Genomic DNA, 23,932 nt, shown 5'->3' on the forward strand with positions numbered 1-23,932 from the left:
CAAAACTCTACATTCTAGCGACTAGCCTACAAAATGCTGCAGACTTGAACCTCCAAAGTCCAGAAAAACCCATCATCATCTCTCCATACCCTGTGTCCTTATGGCATAGAGGCACCACTCTATATACGTTTCATCCTTCCAAAATACACCAGAGAGATTCTCTTCCACATACTGGGTTACGTGCAGTGTACCTACAAATTCTCCTTTTGAAGAGGGGAAAGGAGTGGGCACGCATCCCAGCAATTATACCAAAATGTATATCTTCATAAAGGCCATACTGGTGTCATGAGAATGGTATGTATAAAAATGTGGATCACTGCTAAAGTAATTTACATAGTCAATGGGGCACATTTACATTTTGTGAAGAAGCAGATCAGAAACTCGGATACACATATAGAGCATGGATAGGGATAAAGGTAGAGTGAAAGCTGGGGAACCTGAAGATCTGAAGTCCCTTTCTTTCAGTGTGTGGAGGGAGGAAATTGCTTTGTTTTATTTTAAAATCAACAAAACACCCGAGAGGTTCATTCTATTTAAAGATAGCTAGATTGTTTACATAGACTTTATGTGAAAGATTTTAGTTCGAAAACATGAAGATGTCTGCACTTGGATACATGAACAAGAAAGCATGCCATTTGAGGTAGATATGTTATGGGCATATACAAAATTGTTAGACAAGCACAGAAAGGATTAGGATAGAAATGGAATTAACATCCACTATTTTTGGCTTAGCTTCAGATGGCTGCATGAGGGGATCTAGGATGCTTTCACTAATTCCACTGAACTACTTTACTTGAAAGCAACAAATTTGTGTGTTTTGCTATGACTTATGATTAAAGTTGTGACCTATTTAATGCATTAGTAAATTTAGTATAAGGATATTACATTTTGTGCATTTTACTAGTTGAGATTTAGTGACAAATTACTATGCCTAAATGAAGTCCTCAATTTTTTTTTATATTTCATGCATATGTTTTCAATTACAATTTTGAAAACAGAACATAAATGGATACAATGCAAAACAATCCATAAAACCATGTTGGCATCTGGATCAAGTTTTCAAAGCAAGTGGCATTACATATGCACAATACCAGCAATAATCTTTCTACATAGACTTGTTAGTACTATTCATTTTGCAAGTGATAATTTTGATGAAGACAAAACTTTGTCTTTCTTCCATGGTTTGAATCAGTTACCTGACACCTACTAACTCCAGGATAATCCTACTAGGCAAAGTACAAAATTCCTACATCCCCATGCACCCCAAAGCCACGTGCATCTGTAATTTAAATAAATTAAATATTTGTGTTTCATTTGCTATTGCTTAACTATAACCTTGCCAATCAATTTTCAGGTTAATTTTTTTAAAACATAATTTATCACTTGGGCTGACCAAATAACAGTAAAATATATTTGTCAATGAGTTTTACACGTATGTCAAATAGTATATACACCAAAAATTATTTGAGCAGTTACAAAGCTGGATGAATATCAGTCAGATCCATTAAAAAATGCCACCCACCTGCATCAACAGGTGGGGGAAACTGATGGGGGGACAGTCCCAGTAGCGATGCGGAGAAGCACTTGCCAAGGAACAATAGCTTCCCATGGGAGTCTCTGGCACTCATTGACCAGCTGGGGGAGAGGAGTGCTGACTGGCCAGCATTCCCCAGTTCCCAAGATTTAGCCCAGCACAGAGGCCATGTGGAGCCTCTTTCAGTTCTATTCCAGCAGCCCACCCTACCCCCCCAAACTAGGAATGGGAACCTGGCCTGACAGATGCTGCGGGTCTAGCCAATCGTCTGTTCGGGGGGGTCAGGAAGGAATTTTTTCTTCCATGGACCAAATTGGCGGAGGACCAGGGAGTTTTTTGCCTTCTTCACAGCACCTGCAAGCAACAAGCGGTTAACTAGGAACACACATGTTACCTAACTGAGGTACTGGGGTGGTGTTGCTTATTTGTCACAACTTGCGGCTGGCTTTCAGTGTGGTTGAGAGAATAAAATGAACAGTTCTCAGAGGTAAAAGACCTGGGATTTTGGTGATGGGCCTTGGGGTTATATGCTAGGGTGAGACCTTGTGGCCCTCATGGGCCGAGGTCCCCAATCCTGCTACATCCTCTGTCCCCCTCATGGAGGGAAGGGTGCTAGGTAGGATTCAGAGAGAGCTGAGTCCTGATGGAGCTGAGGAGAGCTTACCCCACATTGTGGGTTATATATTAAAGAGCCATGGAACCCTAGCACCAGTTATGGGTTAAATGGGATAGAGCCCTGTAACACCTACATTGAAACCCATTAAATGCCTAGCATAGGCAAGTATGGGTAGTGAGCGGGTAGTACTCTTGTGCTAGATGTTTAATAAAATTTGTGGGCTACCACTTAATTCCATGTGTGTATCGGTCTTCATTTTGCCAGTTTTTCCACGTCAATTTACTCAATACTATTAAACCAACCCCTCAATTGCTTTTGTTATAGCTCCCTCCTTTCCTGGCTTCACTACACATTATCTTTTCCATAACAGATGATAGTGTATTTTTTCCTTGTCCCTCACTTATAGGGTCACTGTCCAGGGACAACACGCAGGTGAGAAACCAACGAGTGCCCCCAAGCTGGTGGAGAAGAGGAAGAGATTCTTCCCATGGTACTACTCTTTACCATTTTCTTACCCAGTGCTTGCTTCAGCAGCTCTTCAGAGTTTTCACAAGCATTAATGATTCTTGTCAGTTTTCCTACTTCCCACAGGGGGTTCTAGTAGTAGGAGTGAAAATTAGTAAGAGCAGTTTTCAGTTTGCTATGGCTTTGGAAAGCTATGAGGAGCAGCAGGTGCTGTTTGTCTGCAAATCTGGGAAGACAATACTGCATCAGTGGGTCCCATCTCTGCACATGCCCAACTTCAAACAAAGTCAATAAAGAGAAAATATCTGACATACAATATTTGTTGATCTAGCTGCTTTTATAGCTCCATCATCCTAGCATCCAAGTGCCTATTAGCATTCTCATAACTGCGGTAATGGAGAGCAAACCAGTTTCTCAACTCTCGTCTGTTTATAAATAGCACAAAAGTTTTAGTGTCAGAGCTTAATAGCTCTTTGAGTAGTTAGCTCTCTTCTCCCTTGAAAAATTGCTGTGTCTCAATTCATATATTGCATTGTTAAAGACATTAATAGACTCTTCTGGGATGCTTGTCACTATGATATCTGGACACCTCACAACAGCCCTGTGAGATAGGGAAGTATTATTGTGCACATTGTAGAGGAACTAAAACAGAAATTAAGCTGCAATTGTATAAACGCTTGCACTGGGGCTTCACTGTCATGCAGTCAATGACATCATTGATTCTACACACACCGATGATGCTAACCATGTGAATTACTGTTTGCAAGATTGGGACCTAAAGAAAATTTATTTTCCCTAGTGCTAAGTTCATGATTTAGAAAGCCCACCCAAAATCTGATTTACCCTATGTTTCATCCACTTATTGCAATGGCACTTTTAAGAAAGGGACACTATCTTGTTAAAATCTGAACTAATAATAGATTTGTGTGTGCCACTAATTGCACGTTAGATGATAAAAGAGAAAGTTTTTAAAAAAAAACTTAAACCACTGATACTGTTTGTTTTTTTCATCTTACTCATTGTATAATTAGAGAGACTTATTTTCATTTTCTGGTTCTCATGAAGTAACACTGTGTAGCACTATTGGAATGGCTAAATGCTGCAGGAAAATATTTAGGTTCAGACAAAATAAAACCAATTTTACTGGAATATACTTTAAGCAATGGAAATTATTCCTTTAAAAAATACACTCTAGATTTTAGCCTTTAAGTCAACCCAACAGCATCCTTCTAACTAATTGAATATGTACATAACACAATGTCTAATGTTCTGTACAGCATATACACACAAGTTTGTTACAGTAGCTGATTTCAGGTCTAGATTTGATTTGATTTGATTTTAGACTGTAACCCTGAAAAATACTCTCCAGCCCAAAGAACAATGATTATTTTTAGTTACTTGGCTTCGCAATCCCATCATTCTTATACCAAGTCTGTGCAACAGCCACAACTGGCATGAAACCTCACATTACACAAATTAAATCAATAATCTCTTATCCCGTGAAAAGGAATTTGAATGATTACCTGACTCATTGAATTCTGCAGAACTTCCCATTAAACAGAATTCTACTACCGTCTGTGACAATGCACTATGTCTACCATTTCCTGCCACAAAAATGGGTGAGACACACAATTCTCACCAGATGGCAGTAATCTTGAAAGATCACTCCAGAAATTGTACCACTTTTGATCCATCCAGGGCTGCCGGGCGGGGGGGAGGAAGTGGGGCAATTTGCCCCAGGCCCCGGGCCTCGCAGGGGCCCCGCGCGAGCCCTGGCCCGGCGGTGGTCTGGGTCTTCAGCAGCATTTCGACAGCGGGTCCTTCAGTGCTGCAGAAGACGCGGAGCGACTGAAGGGCTCCCGCCGCCAAAGTGCTGCCGAAGACCCGGACCACTGCTGGTTGAGCACAAGAGCCGCAGCTCCCCCGCTTTGCCCAAGGCCCCCTGAATCCTATGGGTGGCCCTGCCATGTTCTCTGCATTTCACACTGAAACATTTGATTATGGGGATCCACATATTTTGTACTAAGTTTCTAAATAGTATTAAGACTGAATATATATCTTGCTCTCTCTCTCTCCAAACACACTTCATCTATGATAGTGATAACCTTGGGATAAATTGCATTCATCATGCATGTTTGGTTGCCTCACCTGCACTTTGTCCCCTAGTCCATCTCTGTCAGAAAATATTCCAAATCTTATCATGAAGTCTATGGCATTCTAAGCTTCTAACAATTTTTTATAAAATCTGTCCCTAACACTTTTTATTGTCCCCTCCCCTACCAAAATATGGATTCGCTCCTCAAATTACATTGATACTAAACAAGTCAAATTCAGTTCTAGAGTAAGGGTTTAAAGTGCAATATACTCTGAAGAATGACTATATATAAACAGCACCATCTTGCTCAAAAAATCTGACTGTCAATACACACAGCTCATGTGCTGAGCTCTGACTGCTCTCTTTACTCTCGTTGACATTGCAGAGCCGACATAGCTAAGAGAACCAAACATTCTTTTCCATTTAAAACACTATTGTTTTCTAAGTTATAATCAATCACACCTGTGAAACCCTACTGAAGTGAGTAGGGCTGTATCAGTGTTACTAAACGTTTAATTTGACCGCAGCACCTTTATTATGGTAATAGTGTATGAGATGCAAAAACCCATGTGGGGATTGGGGTTAACATGTTAACGGAACACATTTGAAACAGAAGTACTCAAAGACATAACATACAGCCCTCTATTGTCATCAGCATAGTGTCACTTATCTGTCTTTCAAATATTGACCCACTCTGAGAACAAACTATCAGGGTTAGAAACAGGAACTTTCCACCAACAGAAAGCCAAGAATCTTTCTTTGCTAATAGAATGAGATTTGTTTGGGGGCTTGGGAATACACACACATAAGATACTGGACTTTTTAGAACACAACATACATAGAAAAGCTATTTTAGATCATTCCTAAGCTGCCTTTATTGCATTTTGTTTTGGGATGGGAGTTTTAAAAGAACTCAGTGTTGGCCTAATGCTCCTGCCACCGAAGCGGAGATTTTTACCACAACTTCCAGAGACAAGAGTTAGGTCAACACTGTGCCCTTTGGAAGTTCCCTCCCTTAGTTATTCCAAGATACCATACAGCTGGATATCTAATACTAAGAGAGCCTCTCTTTATGGATGGAGAGATGTGATGAATAGGACAGAAACAGAAAAAAAAAAACTTTTTTTGTACATTGTGACTTATACAGAAAATATGGTGCAATATAAAGGTTTGATACTAGTATATATGGAAAGGGTATGCTGACTAGAGATGTATGGATGTTTCCATTTCCTCCAGTAGGTGAAGGAAGCCTTGTGAAACAAGTGAAAGTGCATAAAAGTTATATAACGGATTGTGTTTTAATCTTAGGGCAGAATCAATCTATTATTTTACAACGCTGTTATCTAGAAATCCGCAGCAGCTTTATTTAGCTAGTTATGTCACCCTGGTAGTGACTGATAGTTAGCTGTGCTCATTTTTAAACTCATTGTTGCTCTGTAAATTGGAAAAGTGTGCTGCTAACATTAAGTTCTCAAAAACAGATTAAATAGATACATTATGAATTCTCTGCAGAATTTGGCAGGAGGCAAGGAGAGAGTGCATTACAGATTCAACACAATCTCGTAAAAATTCCTACACATTTCCAGTATCCCTAGTGATTACTTTTCATATTCTATATCAATAACTTTTTGTGGATTATTTATTCTACATAAATGTAATGTTCAACACAAAAACTGGCTATAATTCACATAATTAGAGAAAGAATAATGATGGCAGAGCCTACAACCTATTATAACAAATCCAGACAGCATTGGTTATGGGCATATGCTTGTAATGCGCATTCCTCTCCTCCAACTATTCTTAAAATCAGTCAGGAAAGTGGTATTTTATGAAGACCTTACAGCAGTGGTTCCCAAACTTGTTCCGCCACTTGTGCAGGGAAAGCCCCTGGTGGGCCGGGCCGGTTTGTTTACCTGCCGCGTCCGCAGGTTCGGCCGATCGCGGCTCCCAGTGGCCGTGGTTCGCTGCTCCAGGCCAATGGGAGCTGCTGGAAGAGGTGGCCAGTACGTCCCTTGGCCCGCGCCGCTTCCAGCAGCTCCCATTGGCCTGGAGTGACGAACCGCAGCCCCTGGGAGCTGTGATTGGCCGCCAAACCTGCGGACATGGCAGGTAAACAAACCGGCCCGGCCCGCTAGGGGCTTTTCCTGCACAAGCGGCGGAACAAGTTTGAGAACCACCGCCTTACAGCAATGGATTGTTGTAAAATTTTGCTCCATGCCTTCAAAATCAGCCCCTGATTACAGAGTAAATCTGTTAAAATTAGAACCATCCTTGCCACAAACGGAGAATATATACCTGGGAAATGAAAAGAAAGAGTTCTATAATAGATCTAGGCCAAGATTTTCAAAATGATGAATAATTTTGGGTCCCCAACTGGAGACAAGTTAAAGGGACCTGATTTTTAGAGGTTGGGTGCTCAGGAATTTCTGAAAATCAGGCACTTGTAAGGTGTCTCAACTTGGCAGGGCCGGCTCCAGGCACCAGCCTGGCAAGCAGGTGCTTGGGGCGGCTGCTCCGGAGAGGGGCGGCACGTCCAGGTATTCGGCGGCAATTCGGCGGACGGTCCCTCACTCCCGCTGGGAGCAAAGGACCTCCCGCCGAATTGCCGCCGCAGATCGCAATCGCAGCTTTTTTTTTTTTTTGGCTTCTTGGGGTGGCCAAAACCCTGGAGCCGGCCCTGAAACTTGGGCACCTAAAAATTACTAGTTAGTTTTTAAAATCTTGATTCCATTTTGTGTCAGCATTTATTAAAATATATTATGAAAGGCTTCATAAAGTCTGTCAATAGATCGTGCACAGCACTACAACTTCAGGGCACCGAACTCTTCTTTAACACCAGGACAGATGTATGTATGTTTTATACCAAGAGGGCGGTGTGATTTTAATTTACTTATAAGATTTATTCCAGTAGAAGGCTGCTATATCTAGGCTCTTAACTCTATTTAAGCCTATTACAGACACCCTGACAGTAACCTGCAAATTCCCTGACATACTGCTCAGGAAGAATTGCCTGAGAGAGGCTACAATTGTTATTAATGATATCATATGGCAAACATTCAAGAACTTTCATTGCAATCCAAGTGGCAGCAGCTGTGATCAGTTACTGACTGCATGGGGGGGAAATACCGTACATCAATATTAGAAGTGCAGAGTGCATCTTCATTACAAAGTTCTGTTGTAGTCACCATTGATAGAAAACTACTATACTTAAATGTCTAAAGAGATTCCCTTTTTCAAATATCTGACATTCCTTTATTTTAGAGCTGGGTGGATTAAGCAATTAAAATAAGGAGATAACAAAAATAAATCAGTATGAACTGATTTATCGTATCCTGAAATCATATAATAAAAGTTTGCCCATTTTTAACCATACTCATATTTACAGTTACACAAGATAAGGAGGATCTATCTGAGGATTTACATTCTAATATTATGAGGCCTGGTAGCAATTTCCCCTCTCAAAAGAAACTGGTCATTAGCTGTAATGATTAGCATCCATTACTGCCAGGGGATCAAAACCCCTAAAAGGCATTGACAAAACAGGATTAGCTATAGTAAAAAGCTTAGAGGCTCAGGTGCCTGGGACAAGGGCCTCTTGGGCAGGGGAAATTAAAGAGAGGAGACACTGGTGAGGAATTTAGGGAGTCTCTGGATCACAGATGATCTCATACACGAATTTTCTTTGACAAGGCTTTCCCAAGTTCTGTAAGCAACCAGGACACATAGGTACCTGAGATGGTTGCAGAACTGGGCTAGAGATCCCAATTTTTAAATATTTAAGAACTTTTAAAAACAATCATAATTTAGGCTTTCACATACCGTATGGCACTTTGCACCGACTGTGCTAGCCACAGCTATAAGTTGGTAGTCCCTCTCTTTTAAATGCTTTGGCTCCTCTTAATAATACCCCTGATTATCAGACATAGGTCATCAAGTGGAGTGGATAAACAATGTCACATGCATGTAATGAACACATACTGAGTAGGCACTTCAATAAATAGGATTATTTTCAACTGTGCTAATTTGTAATACAAGTTCATCATTCTCAGTTATCTCAACTATCACTTTGCCCTGTAGTTCTGCAGAATCGGCACATGGCCAGTTCTGCAACTGATGGTCACTGTTTTGATTAATCAACCATATCATCCAGAATTAACAATAGCAAAGACACTAAAAAACTAAACCCACAAAACAAGAGAGTTTTGGAAGGACAGAAAACCCTTCATGTTTTGAGGCATAAACTAGCCTCTAATGAGAGTTGGGAAGAAATGTTCCCCAGGCACAGTTTATTCCATAGCTGCTTGTCCCAGCATTTCTTGCACCTTGCTCCAATGCAGCTACTACTTGCCATTGTGTGAGGCAGGATAATAGGCTAGACGGGCCAACCAGTATGATCTGGTACAACGTTTACTATGTTCCTATCCATTTTGCCTGTTTTTCCTCTGTGATCATTATGGGAGTGCAAGAAAAAACAAGTGCCCCACATTAGAGTTCTTTGCACAGAGCAAGAATGTTATAAAGGCACTCGATGAGTGCAATACAAAAGCCTAGTAAGTAACATATAAGTAAGCTGATCAGCCGCATCTGTTACTTCTTATCAGCTATACAAGGGTTAACTCCAAGCAAGCTTGGTATGATTTCCAACACTAGCCTCCTGTTCCTCAGCCTGGCTAAAGTGTGGAATGTCAGACAGACATCTTGCTTACCCACTGACAGAGCATCAAAGGAAGAAGCAGGAGAGCCTGAGTCATTCTATATCAAGTGAAGAAGTGTCTGGGAATACTCCAGGCTCCAGCAAGAGTCTCTCTCCTCCGACTGACTCCCCAAAACAATGACATATCAGGGAAACCCTGCTTATAGTTTTACCTTGCCATGACGTAACATGAAAATAGTTATTTTGTGGAAAAAATGAATGGGTTTCTATATTTACTGAGTTAATAAAAATATGCAATCAAATCAGGAAGACAAGTTCCCATAGTTCATTTGTGCACAGTAAGAAAAATTCAGGACGCAACCCATTTAGACTTTGAGGTTCCAAAAGTTGATTAAAGTTACTCTAAGTACCAACATGGAGCAAAAAGAAAATAGATTTTAAAATTATGAAAAGGGATGAGGATTGTGCAGTGATTAGAGAAAGGAAATGGAAGCCAGGACTACGGTTTCTATCTCCATGTCTGGATCACTGACTCACTGTGCGACCTTGAACAAGTCACCCACTCTCCGTGAAACTCAGCTTACCTATCTGTAACATGGGGATAAGATAAATACATCACGGTGGTTTCGCAAGGCTTAATGTATGGTTGCAAAACACTTTGAAATCCTTGGATGAAGGATGTTAGGAGACAAGTATTTTTATCTTTTTTAAAAAAAGTACCTTGCTTGAAATAATTCAGTAGTTTCTTCCTTATAATGAACTTTCTGCCACATTCACAGAAAACTATCTGATCAGAAATGGTTAAATTCTATTCACTCCTTACACAAGCATCAGTGCAAACCATCCCCTTCCTCAGACTCCCAGTGTTAGGTCAGAGTGGTTAATCCAAAGGATTTCAAATAGGTAAAGCAAGGATTAGCTGAACAGTAATATTGTTTCATCATAGATGACAATTTCTCCAATAAGAAAATGCCAGTTTAAAAAACAGTTGTCTTCAAATGCCTTTCCCATCAGATGCCACAGAATAAGCATTTTACTTACTGCTGGGACTGACTTTTTAAAACAAACAAACAAAAAACTTTTATCTGTGCTGGAATAACCTTGTTCCAGCAAATAAACCAGAGGCAGGATCTACTTGCTGTACATCATAATTATACTTGAATATAGGTCAGTTTTATGCTGCTTGCACCCTATTTCATAGCTACATCCTCACTTGGTGACATGTAGCACTCCTGTTCAAGTATGCAAGGGTTTACCACGAACACACACACTGGTACAAAGGGTGAACTATGATGTAATATTTTATCATAATTTGAGTCATGCTGAATTTATTGTCCATAAGAACAGTGCTGTGGAAAATCATCAGAATCTGGAGACTTACTTATAGAGATTCACTCACTTACTAGCTTTTATTCTAATATGCTAAACTCTTCACAAGTACCGATAGCATGGCAGTAGCAGTACCTTTCTGCACTGGCAGAGACTGAGCAATCTCTGCCCAGAGGGGAGAAGTGAGTGTGCATCTGTGCAAGGGAATGTTAAACTGGTTTGAAAAGGAGTTATAAGAATAGTTATGTAAATATAGTTTAGTCTACCCAATTGATGTGCAGTATCATTCAAAGGGTTCATTCCTTTGAAATGTTGTGAGTCACATGAAGTGACCTAACTATGTAAGTGTCTATGCTGCAAGATGTAAGTCACCCACTACATTGATACAATAACTCCACCTCCACGAGAGGCATAGTGCTTAGGTCAATGTAGTTAGGGCAACGCAGGGTCCGTGTAGACACTGCGTTACTTACATCACCTGTTGTCTGTCAGCCCTGAGCAGGGCTGACAGCTGGAGCCCTACCTCCACCCCTCCCTGGCTCTGACAGCCCAAGCTGTCAACCATGCCGGGCTCAAGCTGTCAGTGTCCCACTTCAGTCGGTGGAAGCGCTCCTGGTGAGGATGTGCACCACCGACAGAAGGAGCACGTGTGGATATGAACCACCCACTATAATTAGTGCAGTGGCTGTATGTCGACTTAACTTAAGTTGACTTAATTTTGTAATATAGAGAAGCCCTAAGGCTCATTTGAGCTCCTAAGAACATAAAGGTTTTACTCTTTGGCTTAACTCAACTAGAACTACAACAATTTGACCTTTTCAGATGGGGTACATATCCAAACAGAGTAGGTATTGTATGCCTCTTACTTATGATTACTTTGAGTTCTTGTAATTAGATTTATTTGGGAAATTACTGTGGACCATTTTCAGAGACAAGAACAATTAATCTGTTCTCCCAGAACAGAGAGAAGAAGGCAGTAGCGTAGCTAGGGGGGTGCAGGGGAAGCAGCTGCTTCCCCTCAGCACATTTTCCAAAAGCGGCACCTTAGTTAGGGGTTACCATGGCGCCAGCAGGCGGGGCCCATGCTCCGCTCTGAAGCTTGGCCTGCCGGACCGGCGCTGGGCTCCTGCAGGCAAGCGGGGGCAGCACAGCCAGAGGAGCCATGGGAAGGGGGCAGCATGGCCGGAGGAGCCATGGGGGGTGCCGCGGGGGTGGCACGGCACGGCCGGAGAAGCCATGGGGGAGTTACGGGGGTGGCACGGCACGGCCGGAGGAGCCATGGGGGGGAAGGTGCGGCACAGCTGGAGGAGCCAGCCGGGGGGGGGGTGGCGCGGAGCGGCCGGAGGAGGAGCCAAAGGGGCGTGGCAAGAGGAGGAGCCAAGGGGGGTGCCTTTTTAATGTTTGCTCCCCCTGCTCTTAGAACCTGGCTACGCCACTGGAAGAGGGGATGAAAAAATGTTTGTAGTGGACCATTTAGCTGAAGCTGTGGGATGGAAGAGTGTCCATCCTCAAAATATCCTACAAAAGACTGCCTGCAATCAATCAAGAGCACTGAAAAAGCCTGAACGACAAGGTGTGGCAACAACTGGAGACCATAATTTGCAAGCATGGTATCAGCATTGTTCACAGGATGTCTACTGAGGAGAAGCTACTGTATTTTAGGGATAAATATATCTCCCATTCTGTGGGAACAGGTGTGTTTCTCCACTGCTTGGCTGATCTAAAGACAATGGCTTATCTCAATTGATTGTTCAGTCAGTTACAGAATCCTCCACTTCTTTATTACCATCTGTTATTAACATCAGAAAAGCAAATTATGAAGCATAATGACAGAAAGTGTTATGAGCCCTAAAGAAATTCATTCCAGCTCATGAAGATTAAACATTTCAAAATTAACATCAGCTTGGGTAAAAGAAGATACCTTGCCCACCTTTATTATATCAAATAATTATAGGTGACCATCTGAAGCATCTGCTATTAAGCACTGCTGGTGACAAGATACTGTTCCAGAGGAAAACTGGTCTATTCCACTATCACAATTCTTTGGATTTTAAGCTATTTGAACTAGAATTTTTTTGTCTCCTTAATTTTGGGCCTTTGTCCAACATTTGGACAATGGCATGTTTGCCATTCATGATTTTATGTTGCTTCTTACCCCTAATGCTAAAATGGGATAATCTATACATGGGTTATTAACATTTTGTTTCATAAGTTAATTTTTTTTTCTTTTGTTGGTAGAATTTGCACCACTTGTTGAAAAGGGTTAAGACCACAACCCCTAGATAATGCATTAACCAGAGAACTTCCCCCCTACATTCTACATTAAGGTCAAGTCAACGCACACAAAAACAGTAAAGTCTAAGTGTGTCTTCCCAATTTGTCAGTCACACCCCAAAACCATATAGTTTGTTACTTCCATTATATTATGGACTTCAGTGCGATGATAGTCCAAATAATTCAGCAAGACAACTTTCAGGATACCACAACATAGTGCATCAGGTATCAAAACCTCTCTTTGAAAACAAGTGCTTTAAGAACTAAAGAACGGGGAGAAGGACACAAATAGGAAAAGTCTTTTCCTCTGACAGAATTTAAAAAATCCATTAAAGATACAGTACATTCACCCTACCCTAGACACATGTTTTGCAGAAAATGATGAGCAAAGATATCTTTTAGAGTAGGGTGCCATTTTAAAAGTAACAAAAAATATCATGGTGGGGTTGCACATTTATCATCTCTGATTTCCAGGTCAAAAGTTGCTTAGCAGATAAGTAAAAAGATGTGATCCTGCCAATTCAAAACGGGCAAGCTAGGTTCTTTCAGTACCATGCATTACTGATAGTAAAAGATTCTGCAGGCCAAATGAAGGCCTTATTTACCTTCATTCAACCCCATTCCATTCAGTTGATTACACAGGTGTAGAGTCACTGGAGTTTAATTGGTAAACATTTTGCACAAGGAGGAAGATTCCAGCTCATTCCTCTGTGCTGTTAGTGCTACAGCACAAACAGGAGTAACGCCATCTGTCTGAGCAGATGTGACTTTAAATACACACAAAGAAACATACTGGTTGAGTAAGAAGGTGCTATTTTTACAGTCCCTTTTCAATGCAGAACTGCGCTTTAAACCAAAGCACTAATAGTTAACGAGTATGCTCATAGCATTGCTCAGGCTGAGATGTCTGCTGGTGTCAACCTCATTTACACTTAGCTTGTCCCCAGTCCCATTTCCTAATTGAGTAAGGGATTACTTAAAACAGGTTCACAACATGGCTTCTGTTTAATTAATAGATGTTTCTGTTGCTGAAGGAGCTCCTTCTGAATGGAATTTTTCTAAGATCTAGCAATTTAAAAACAAATCGAAAACATTCTTCCTAGGTAATTCTTCGCTTAGAGCTGCACGCAATAGTGTTTCTAGATTAGGTTAATTTAGTCGTTTTAACTCAGCCTTAAGAATTATGGCATCAGTGGTCTCAGCCGAAGCGTGGTTTAACATCTTTCCACTCCACTGCCCCTTCAACATATCCCTCCCCATTCTCAAAAACAGTTGAGGTCACAGAAGTGTAAAATCAATGGTTGTTGGTTTTAGACAATTTTCTTGTTAAAAATATAGCTTGTCACTGAAATGACTCTTGTAAAAAAACAAAAATAATATTTAGAGTTCATTGGGGATTCAAACCTTTCAGAATTTGCAAATTAAGTAGAACAGCTGAGCTACCAGGAAAAAACAAAAGCCCCTTTCACATAACTGGCACAGATTTGCTGTAATGTATGCAAGATTTATACATACTCCTTTATGGTATACATCATAATAGCTTCAAAAGAACCAGCAGTGTACACTGTGAATCTACATTAGGACAGCTACATAAGATTAGTCACATGTTTCAGTCTAACAGAAGTATAGGGAGCATAAGCTTTCGTGGGTAAGAACCTCACTTCTTCAGATGCAAAAAAAAAAAAAGAAGTGAGGTTCTCATGCCATGTATTATATAACATTTTGTAATGTTCAAGCACAAGAAGGTGGCCTTAGACTAAAGTTTTAGCTTTATCTCTGGAATCTCCCTGCTGTAGTGGATTTAAGTGATGCTTTACATGTTGTGACTATAAGAGGTTTTGTTTTTAAGATTCTAACTACAGGGAACGGCAGCTGAGAATGCAACCTGTTTACAAAAAAAAAAAAAAAAAGGAGTTATCAGAAAGGGAAAGAGGAGGAAACCCTTTGCTGTTCTGCACAGAACTAACCCAGCATGCAGACAGGTGTAATATCATCTCATTAATGCACCAAATGCCTCTGCCCATCTGGACATTTTAAAGCTACACCTGATTTGTGCTATTTTATCATCGCTGCTAACAGAGGCGAAATTAAGCTTTAAACTGTACAGCGTGATAAGGAAGATTATTTATATTGCCTACTTTGACGCCTCGCCCCCCCGCCCCCGCCCAGCTCTTATTTTTCAAATTGATTTTGATTATTTGAAAACAAAAACTTAGCTTACTATAAAAAGAGTAAATATGTTTCTGATGCTTTAACCTGGCACTATTATCTAATGAATGAATAATCTTATTAATAAGCACAAATAAAAAGCCCAAGGACATTATGTACAAGTGATTGCTCTTAATGTTTAAGCATTTGTATGCAATTATCAAATAAGAAATTAAACCTTAGCTATAATTCCCCTGAGAGTAGTAACAAAATACATCCTAATGAAAAGAACACACAGACCTTAAAAAAGTCAACAAAAGCCAGAACATAAAAATTAAAAATTAAAAAGACACTTCTTAAATCCTGTTTTGTCTTATTGCAGAGGTCTTTGACCATTGGGCAAACTGTTGCCCTAATCCTGAAAATGTTTACCCACATGATTAACTTCCAGTGGGATTACACAAGTGCTTAAAGTTAAGTTTATGCCTAAGTGTTCACAGGCTCAGGACCTTAACCATCACCTTTGCAGGTAGGCACAATACAAAAACTGGAGTTTTGCATCAAATGGTTACTTTGTTTAATACATAGATTATTGACAAATAGATTTTTTTTCTATTTACAGTATATGTTCTGCCTTGTTTATGTACCTCCCCATGTTTTAAAAAAATAAGTTCTTATACAATGACTCTCTCTTCCCAGTCAATATTTCATGTGTAATCCTCTAAATAAAAATAACCTGCTTGTTTCTCTTCATCTCTTTCCCCTAATCCATAAAATGCACTGAGTACAAGTTTTTAATTTTAACATGGGAACTTATGAGCTAGATGATGCACACAAAACACAATTCCCTATTGCAGTCTCGGACTTCAACACAGCAAAATAATTGCCCCCCATTTGAATTTTGTTAAATCAATTTGTACCTGGCTTGAGACTTTTGCAAACCAGGTTACAGCTCAGAGCAAATTTTTAGTCAGTCATTCTAAACAGCTGAAGACAAAAAATACCACTGAAGCTGTGATGGATCCTTTACCTAGGGCAGCAGCGGAGAAAATAAAGCCGATAACATCATTTAGAACAATAGTATAATGCAAGTGTGGAGCAGTGATTTTTTTCAGGTTGCATTTGCTGTTGTGTGCTAATTTGCTGACAGCATCAAAAATGTATGCGATGACCACGTGGTACAGTGCTGGGAATGTTGTTCTCTGATGGAATATTACAGCAAAAACACCCAAGAAATAAGAGTTAGTAAAACCACTATACGACTTATCTCCTCTTCCTTTTAGCAGAGCTTTTTTGGTATCAGAACAGCAAAACACACAGAAGAGAGTTGGATACAGCAGCTGAGCATCCCTACAACCCAAAGTGTTGGGGGGAGAAACACCTAATATATTTATTTTCTTTTAAAATCTCTACAAAATACCATAGAACACACAGAGATTAAAGGACAAAAGACACACATTTTAATAAGATCTTTCAGGCATTTAGCATGGAAAGAGAATCACCTTTTGCAGAGCTGGATGAGATCTGTTTAAAACTCGAAACAAATACCACCTCTGAGAGGTCCTCCTCTCTTTTTGGGAAAAAAATAAAACTCTGAAGATTAATTACTATTTCAGTTTTAATCACTGGATTTTAGGTCTCCCTCCCAGAGTCCAGCTATCATCAGCCCCCAGCACAATACTCACAGAACTCTGGGTCTGTCTCTTTGCAGCTCCTCTCACTTCCATACAATTTGCTTTGTTATTCTCCAAGACATGCCTTTAAAATGAAAAGATCTCATTGTAATAGAAGAAGATAAGAGAACATGTACCTCCTGTGGTCCTTACCTTCCCCCTACTCAGAGAGGTTTTACATCCAGCTTGCCAGTCCAGGTTACCTGGGGATGGGGGGGATTTCAAAAGATGCTCAGTAATTAAATGAGAAAACCAAAGCCATGAGAGTTTAGGTTTCCTCTGGAAACTCAGATTGCTCCTCCTCCTGTTGGTAACAAGGTGTGCGCAGGGGGAGAGAGGAGTGGGGAGTGAAGACCATCAAAACAAATGGAGAAGGGATTAAGGGATGCAGTTTCCTTTGCCTCTACAGGTGACGCCTCTTCCTGCCCCCTCCTCCCCCCCCCCGACTAAAGAAGAAACAAAATGGAGCCTGGGAGGGAGGGAGAGAGATAATCCTGCTGCTTCATCTGATTAGAGAGACTGGGCCTGTGCAGAGCTAGCAACTCAGCAAAGGATAAGGAAGCATGGAGAGGGGAAAGAGAGGGGGTCAGAAGGAGGAGCAGATGGTGGTGGGGGCGTCACAAAAGAGGAGGAGGAGCAGGGGGGAAATAAGGTGGGGAGGGAAGAGAGGAGAATAAGGTGGGAGGGGGAGGAGAGACTACAGTGATGGTTGTGAGAGCGATGTGGCAAAGTGTGAGTACCCGGGCACAGAGGGACTGCTGCTATCTGGGGCATTATTGCTCCCTCTTCTCACACAGGCTGGAAAATATGAGTGGGAAACACCTGCTGCTTCCATGTCTCTAAAGGCTGTAAAGAAGGAAATACACAGCAGCTTTGCATATATGGATTAGAAACAGGAATCTCCTGGTAAATTCAGAGGAGTAGCATCTGCTTGGGTTGAATAGGAGGAAGAGGACAAGGGATGTCCGGCTGGCCCAATGGACATTCTGGCTTTACTATTCCTCCCACCCCTAGGGCTAACTCCCCTAAGAAGTTGGGGAAAAGAGGTCTGGTGAATTTTAGTTTAATTTGAAACTCGTAATTATCAGGGCCTCAAAAAGAACCACAAAAATAGGGCCCAACCGTGGCCAACACAGTGAATAAACTAGTCAGCAATGGATAGAATGGGCAAAAATCAAAATGATTTTTCTATCACAAAGTTATTTTCTAGAGGTCATTTTCACGTTGTGGAAAAATCTTCATTGAACCAAAGTGGTTTAAAAGTAGACGTTTATCAGCATTGGAACTGCCAAAATATAACCAGGCACATGAAGTGTAGCCTCTAGCTTGCAAGAGTCCATAAGAAAATGCACAAAACCCAGCCCTTGATATTGCAAAAATACGTAAGTGAACAATATCCAACCATCCAGTCACAACACTCAGACTCAACATTGCAAAACACATATGGTAAGAAAACACTTATAAAACCTAGCTCCATACTGTCAAAGTGCATGCAAAAGCCACACAATATCAGCTGTAAAACTAATATAAGAACGCACATCCCAGCGTCAACATTGCAAACACCCACAAAGACATTCAATTCTAGAAGTCTGGGGGATGTTTTGGATAAACATGCTGAACTTGAGATACTTAGCCAAAGTCTCTCTCTCTCTCATTCTCCCCTCTTCACAAAGGCCCCCCCATCTGCAAAAGGCTTCCCCTTATCTGAAGCTGTTTTTTTGACACTCAGGTCAAAGACTGCCCTCTCTGGTGATTTCAGAAAGCAGCCATCAAGCCTGTTGCTCTCTCTGTTGTCTAGACTCTAGGGAACGCTGACCTGCTCCAAACCCACTACTAAGAAGCACCAGTAAATAAGGGGAAATTCAAGATAGCCCAGTGGAAGTGTGCAATATTGGGGAAGAGGTGTTTTGGCAGCAGGTTGGGTGGAGGGGGCAGGAAGAGAAACAGATGGAGAAACAAGAATTAGTATGGTGGATGGGTCGCTTACACCCAGTTGGGCTGAACAGTAACGAGGCAATGGGAAGGGAGTACTCTGATGGTGGATGAAGAAAGGAAGGATAAACCAAGGCAAGTAGGTGGGAGATGTCTCTGGTGAGGGAATTTGAAGCAGTGAAGGGAAGGAGGTTGTGTGAGATCTCTGTGATAAGAGGGGAAGGTGGTGTATCTCTAGGAGAAACAAGATAGTGCAAGAAGTGGACACTATCCAGGTTTCTTTGACTGGTATCGTGCCCGTTTATCTGGCACCACTCCTGTCCCTGCATTTTTTATTTTTCCTGTGTAATTAGGTGGCTTCTATTTTGTTGTGGCCTGTCCCCTCTCTCCCTCCTCACCCATGAGACTGGCTGGATATGTGGTAAAGGAAGGGGCAGCAGGAAGAAAGGTGGGAAGGTTTCTGGTGGAGGGTACTCCATGGCCTGTTTTGTTTGTCCTGGTCATGAATGTGTTAATTTATTTCCTGTTTCATATTGACATCATAAGCTCTCTTTATATCTAAGCTCTCATATAAAACCCTCATCACCACTCTTATCTCAGTCTGGCTGGGAGGGGGGGAGCAGACTCAGTTTCTGACGCTTCCTCTTCCTCGGAAAGAGATGAATATGGCAGGGGAGGGGGCTCTCTCTGAGCCTTCAAAGCTGGGCTTTACTGGCAAAATAAGGTGATTATCTGCGTGCTTCCAGGCAAATTCTCTCCCCACACATAGGAATTGACCTCAGGCTGTGAAGTTGTAGGGCAGTAGCTGCTGTTGTGCTGCATGTCAAGGATTAATAATTTTGCTTTATTAAGCAACAATCTTTTGGCTTCTGTAAAGCATTTTTTATCTGCAATGTTTATTGGAGCAATAAACCAAAACAGGTATTTATAGCAGGCTGCTGGGGCTCACCTCAGGGATGTGCCGAGGCAGGAGGCCAAAGCTCACCAAACCAGCATGGTCCAGAATGTCCCCTTCAGTGTGCCGAGGGGGAGGGCAGGGATGCTCTGTGGGCAGTTCTGCCCTTGTCTGTATGGGTGGGGGAGGGGACAGGGCATGCCACTGCCACTAAAGTTTCCCCTTCACTCTTTGCCCCCAGCAAGAGACCCTCGGCCGAGCTGCCAAAGGTGGAGAGGCTGTACTCAAAGGTATTGTTCCTTGGTAACTGTGGGTATACCAGCAGCATTCCATTGGTGCTACTGGGCAGGTATCGGGGAACTCAATGACACCCTGGCTTCTGCAAACCCCCACTCTCCATGCTCTGTGAGGCTGGGAGCAATCGCCCCTTCCAAACTCTACAATCGCCCAAACCTTAGAGGGAACAATATACAGAAAACTCTGTGAGGCATATCTTAAAGCATTTCTTTCCTCTCAGGCCCTCTGCAGGAGGGGGTATTTGGCCTTCTAGTTTTTGTTTTGGATTTGCTCAGGAACACTGATACCCCAAACTGTTAACTGTTTGCATTCAAAGTACAAAATACAGATTATTTTGGATACTAAAGGATTCTGGCAACTTCTGACTTTTTTTTTTTTAATAATTATATTTCCATGAGTATCAAAATGCTCTCTTCTACCTCAGTCTCCACGACAATCTCCATGGCCCTCAGCTATTCAGCAGCAGAAAAAATGAGAAAGAAGAAAACTCACTGGTTGATGGGGTGATATGTGTTCTGAGAGAGAGACCCAAAACCAAAAAATATCCCTGAGCCTATGTCACTGCCATAAAGAGTGGCAAAGAGACTATTTTGAGGTATTATGGGATTAAAGTAGTGGTTAGGCTTTACAGTGGCCAGTCACACAGGTGTGAATTTCACCTAGTAGCTCAGTAATGCATACCCTTATTGGCACAAAGAACAATTTATTGTTGATCACATATGCCTCTTTACTTTTACATTGAATGAGAACAAAAATCATTTTAAAATCCAATTTGGGACAGTTTATTCAATGTATCTTTGTTAAAATAGTTCACAGTGGAAGGAGAACTGAATATAAAACATTATATACTTACTTAGATCAGAGAACCTTTGGACAGGGACCATCTTTTTGTTCTCTGTTTGTACAACACCTAGCACCATGGGGTCCTGATCCATGACTGGGGTGCTATTTAAAAAAAAAACAAAAAAAAAACACCTTATAATTGTGGGTCTCTGGATTCCTCAGATGCTTTGGACTATATTCAAACCTAGCATGAGTTTGTGGCAGGGTTTGGGCGAAACACAGGGTCTGGGCAGGGGGTGAGAAGCTTCACAGGATTGTGTTTTGCTTAAATTCAATCTCTCTGGGGTTTAAGGTTTATTTTTACAGGGTTCTTGTGAAATAAAATTATTGCACTGTTGCCAGCTCTCAGGATATTTGGAGTTTTTCTTAGAGCCCAAGTTCCTGGAATCATTTTATGACATAAGAATCTCAGCGGTGTTGGCTGGTTTATAAAGTAAGTTTCTAGCCCTTAGTGCAGCGAACAAAAGCTTCAAAATTTAACTCCTGAAGGTTCAGATGGCAGAAGGTAAAAAGAACCCAACATGTATTATTTCAAAAATGTCATGATTTAAAACCAGTCTCGTCATTTTGGGGGGGCTGACTCACGCTGTTTGAACATGTGGATGGCAATACTGAGCGCAGCTAAAATCCTTAAACTCCGACTCCAGAACTATCTGTAAAACACAAAACCAATATAAACAAACAGAGCAGCTCTTCTGATTCTAGAACACCCCCATCCTGACTTCAAGCCAGTACTTCCTACCTCCCAGCCTGACTAGGCTCAGCTGGAAGTGCCTCTCTCAGTTGACTCGGAAAACTCAGCTTGGATTTCACTCACAGAAGCCCCACCTCTGCTGTGTAGCAAGGCAGGCTCTCCCGTTATGGGAGCCGCAGGGGTGTGAAGTATCATGGCTGCAGGCTCTCCTAAAGAAGGTTCAGGAAGGCTTTTACTTGCCGTCACATGATTCTATTCCATTTAAACCGATGAAGTTGCACCTGCAACCAGGCTGCCTGTAGCCAGCACCAAGAGGCCGCCTTTCCCCTAATGTATTTTTACAATCTGTTGTATTCTATGAAAATAATGTAGCCCTCCAGGAAGATATGCCATTTTGTAGGTTACATTGTTCATTTCCTTGAATTACATCTGCCACAGGCAATTGGGATCAAATCCAAGGTGTCCATATTTAAGAATTTATACTGTAAGTTTTTAAAGGATTAGATTGTGCTATGAATAAATCTAAAGCAATCTCAGCCATCATGACACAACTTAACACAACACAACCTAATGCACCTCTATCTTAGAAATCAAAGTAAAATGTTATTACACATAACACCAGTTAGAAGTAGAGCCCAGATTTGCAAAGTTTGACTTATGCAGTTATTTGCAAACAATGAATTTGTGCATGCAAAAATAGCCTGTGTGTGTACAAATAAGGTATGCATGCATGCACAGCAGGTATTTGTATGCCTACAGCTGGCATTTGTATGCCTAGAGCAGGCATTTGTAGCATCTGCAAATAATTGCATGCTTTTAACTTTGAAAATTTGGGATCATTTGAATTTGTAGATCCAGCAGGGACTTCAAATCTGACATATAAAATACTTACATTTTAAGAAACTTTTTTGACATAGGAATTTTACAAATAAATCGGTAACATTATCTGACAAATGGAATAAACAATTTCATAGTTAATTTTTATTTCAATTACAAGACTATGTTCATGCTTAGCAATAATTTTAATAGTAGAATTCATTTGAGTTTATATTGATTTTCTACTTATGGAGGTGATGGCCACTTGTAGACAAGAATGATTAATTAGGAAGATGTAAATAGGCCAACTCTGATAGTACTGTAAGTCTAGTTATTGTGGGGGTCTGACTGCGACCCTTAGAGCACCGCAGTGCCAGATGGCATAGAGCTCCCTGATATGTAGCAGCGTGTCTCAGATGGCCTGAACAGCTTAGTACACCTCACATACTGTTATCAATATTTAGCCAAAAAGTGGCATGTAATACAGCATTGGAAAACTAATAACTCACTGATCATTAATATTCTTGTATGTATAGTTAACTTACAAAGAATTATATAGATGTGCTGGTCATATGTGACCAAAATGTGTTTAAACCAAGCATCTCAGGGGAAACAGATAAACAGGTTTTTCCAGACAAAGGAAAAGGGCTGACACCTCAAGCCAGCTGTGGCCAAGGACAGTGCACTATTCATTTGTATTGGAAACTGCAGGAAGATCATCATTTGCACTGTAAATATCACAAGCACGTGAGAAGCCTTATGGTGCTACAGCCAGCAGGGAAAAGAACCTTTGTCTGAAGATACACTTCAGAAGAATACATTTCAAAGGTTTCCTGGACTATAAAGAGAGGGGGAGAGAACACCAAAGTTATCCTTCAGCTGAGGGGACGAAGAAACTGAGCTGTGTTTGGATTCTGGCTAAGGATTAACCAGCCATGCTGGAAGAATGACTATAGTGAAAAAAATTTTAAACAAAATATTCTAGTTTATTAGGTTGAGTTTCAGTCTAAGTACCATATTTTCTTTGTTTGTAACCATTTCTATCCCTGTTACTTCTACTTGGTATCACTTTAGCCTATGTCCTTTTGTTAATAAGCTTGTTTTATTTTTACTACAATCCAACTCAGTTCTGTGACTGAAGGGAAGGGTGTGTTAACCCCAGTTAAATTAACAGGCTGCTGGGTGCTGTCTCTTTAAAGGAGCAGCAAAGATTATAATGTTTTGTGAGTGCTACAGTAAGAGGGGCTGTGCACTGCAGAAAGACATTTTGGGGGGAGAAGTCAAGGCTAGAAGAGTTGTTGAGGTCCCCATTGCAAAGAGTAACTGGGTGGAGGGAGCCAGGGTGTGACCTGCATGCTTGTATGCTGGTTGTTGGTGTCAGGGCTGTGAGCCACAGCAGCGTAGCATTCTTGGCATGCAGAGTTCAAGGCAGGTGTTGACTGAACCCCTTAATGGCCTGGATGAACCCCAAAGTGTCATACTGATGTGTTAAAAAAAAGATGTGACATCAAAACCAAACAATAGAATTTTAGCCATGTTAGCATCCCCTAAACCATGCATGAACTGCCCAGTATAATATACAAGGCTTAATTTTAAAATAAATCTGCAGCTCTGGACCACTCTCTCATATCCAGGAGTTCCCGGAGTCCTGTTTTACTTTTCTGACT

General features: G+C 41.2%; 1 protein-coding gene across 2 annotated transcripts in view; it reads right to left on the bottom strand.

Annotated features, from left to right (window-relative positions):
* The window catches only part of GPRIN2 (G protein regulated inducer of neurite outgrowth 2), a 31,270-nt gene extending 9,612 nt beyond the window's left edge, over window positions 1–21,658 (bottom strand). Inside the window, exons 1-4 of one of the 2 annotated variants that reach the window (XM_065551813.1) lie at window positions 21,498–21,658; window positions 21,341–21,408; window positions 20,766–20,857; window positions 16,801–16,873 (exon numbers count right to left, since the gene is read on the bottom strand). The gene's annotated coding sequence lies outside the window, so the exon portion shown is untranslated. Of the gene's footprint in view, window positions 1–16,800; window positions 16,874–16,941; window positions 17,208–20,765; window positions 20,858–21,340; window positions 21,409–21,497 lie in introns of those variants that run through there. The other variant, XM_065551814.1, reaches the window with a different exon arrangement.
* Window positions 21,659–23,932: the final 2,274 nt, after the last annotated feature.

This window comes from Chrysemys picta, chromosome 7 (genome assembly GCF_011386835.1).
Source record: "Chrysemys picta bellii isolate R12L10 chromosome 7, ASM1138683v2, whole genome shotgun sequence".
NCBI lineage: Eukaryota > Metazoa > Chordata > Testudines > Emydidae > Chrysemys > Chrysemys picta.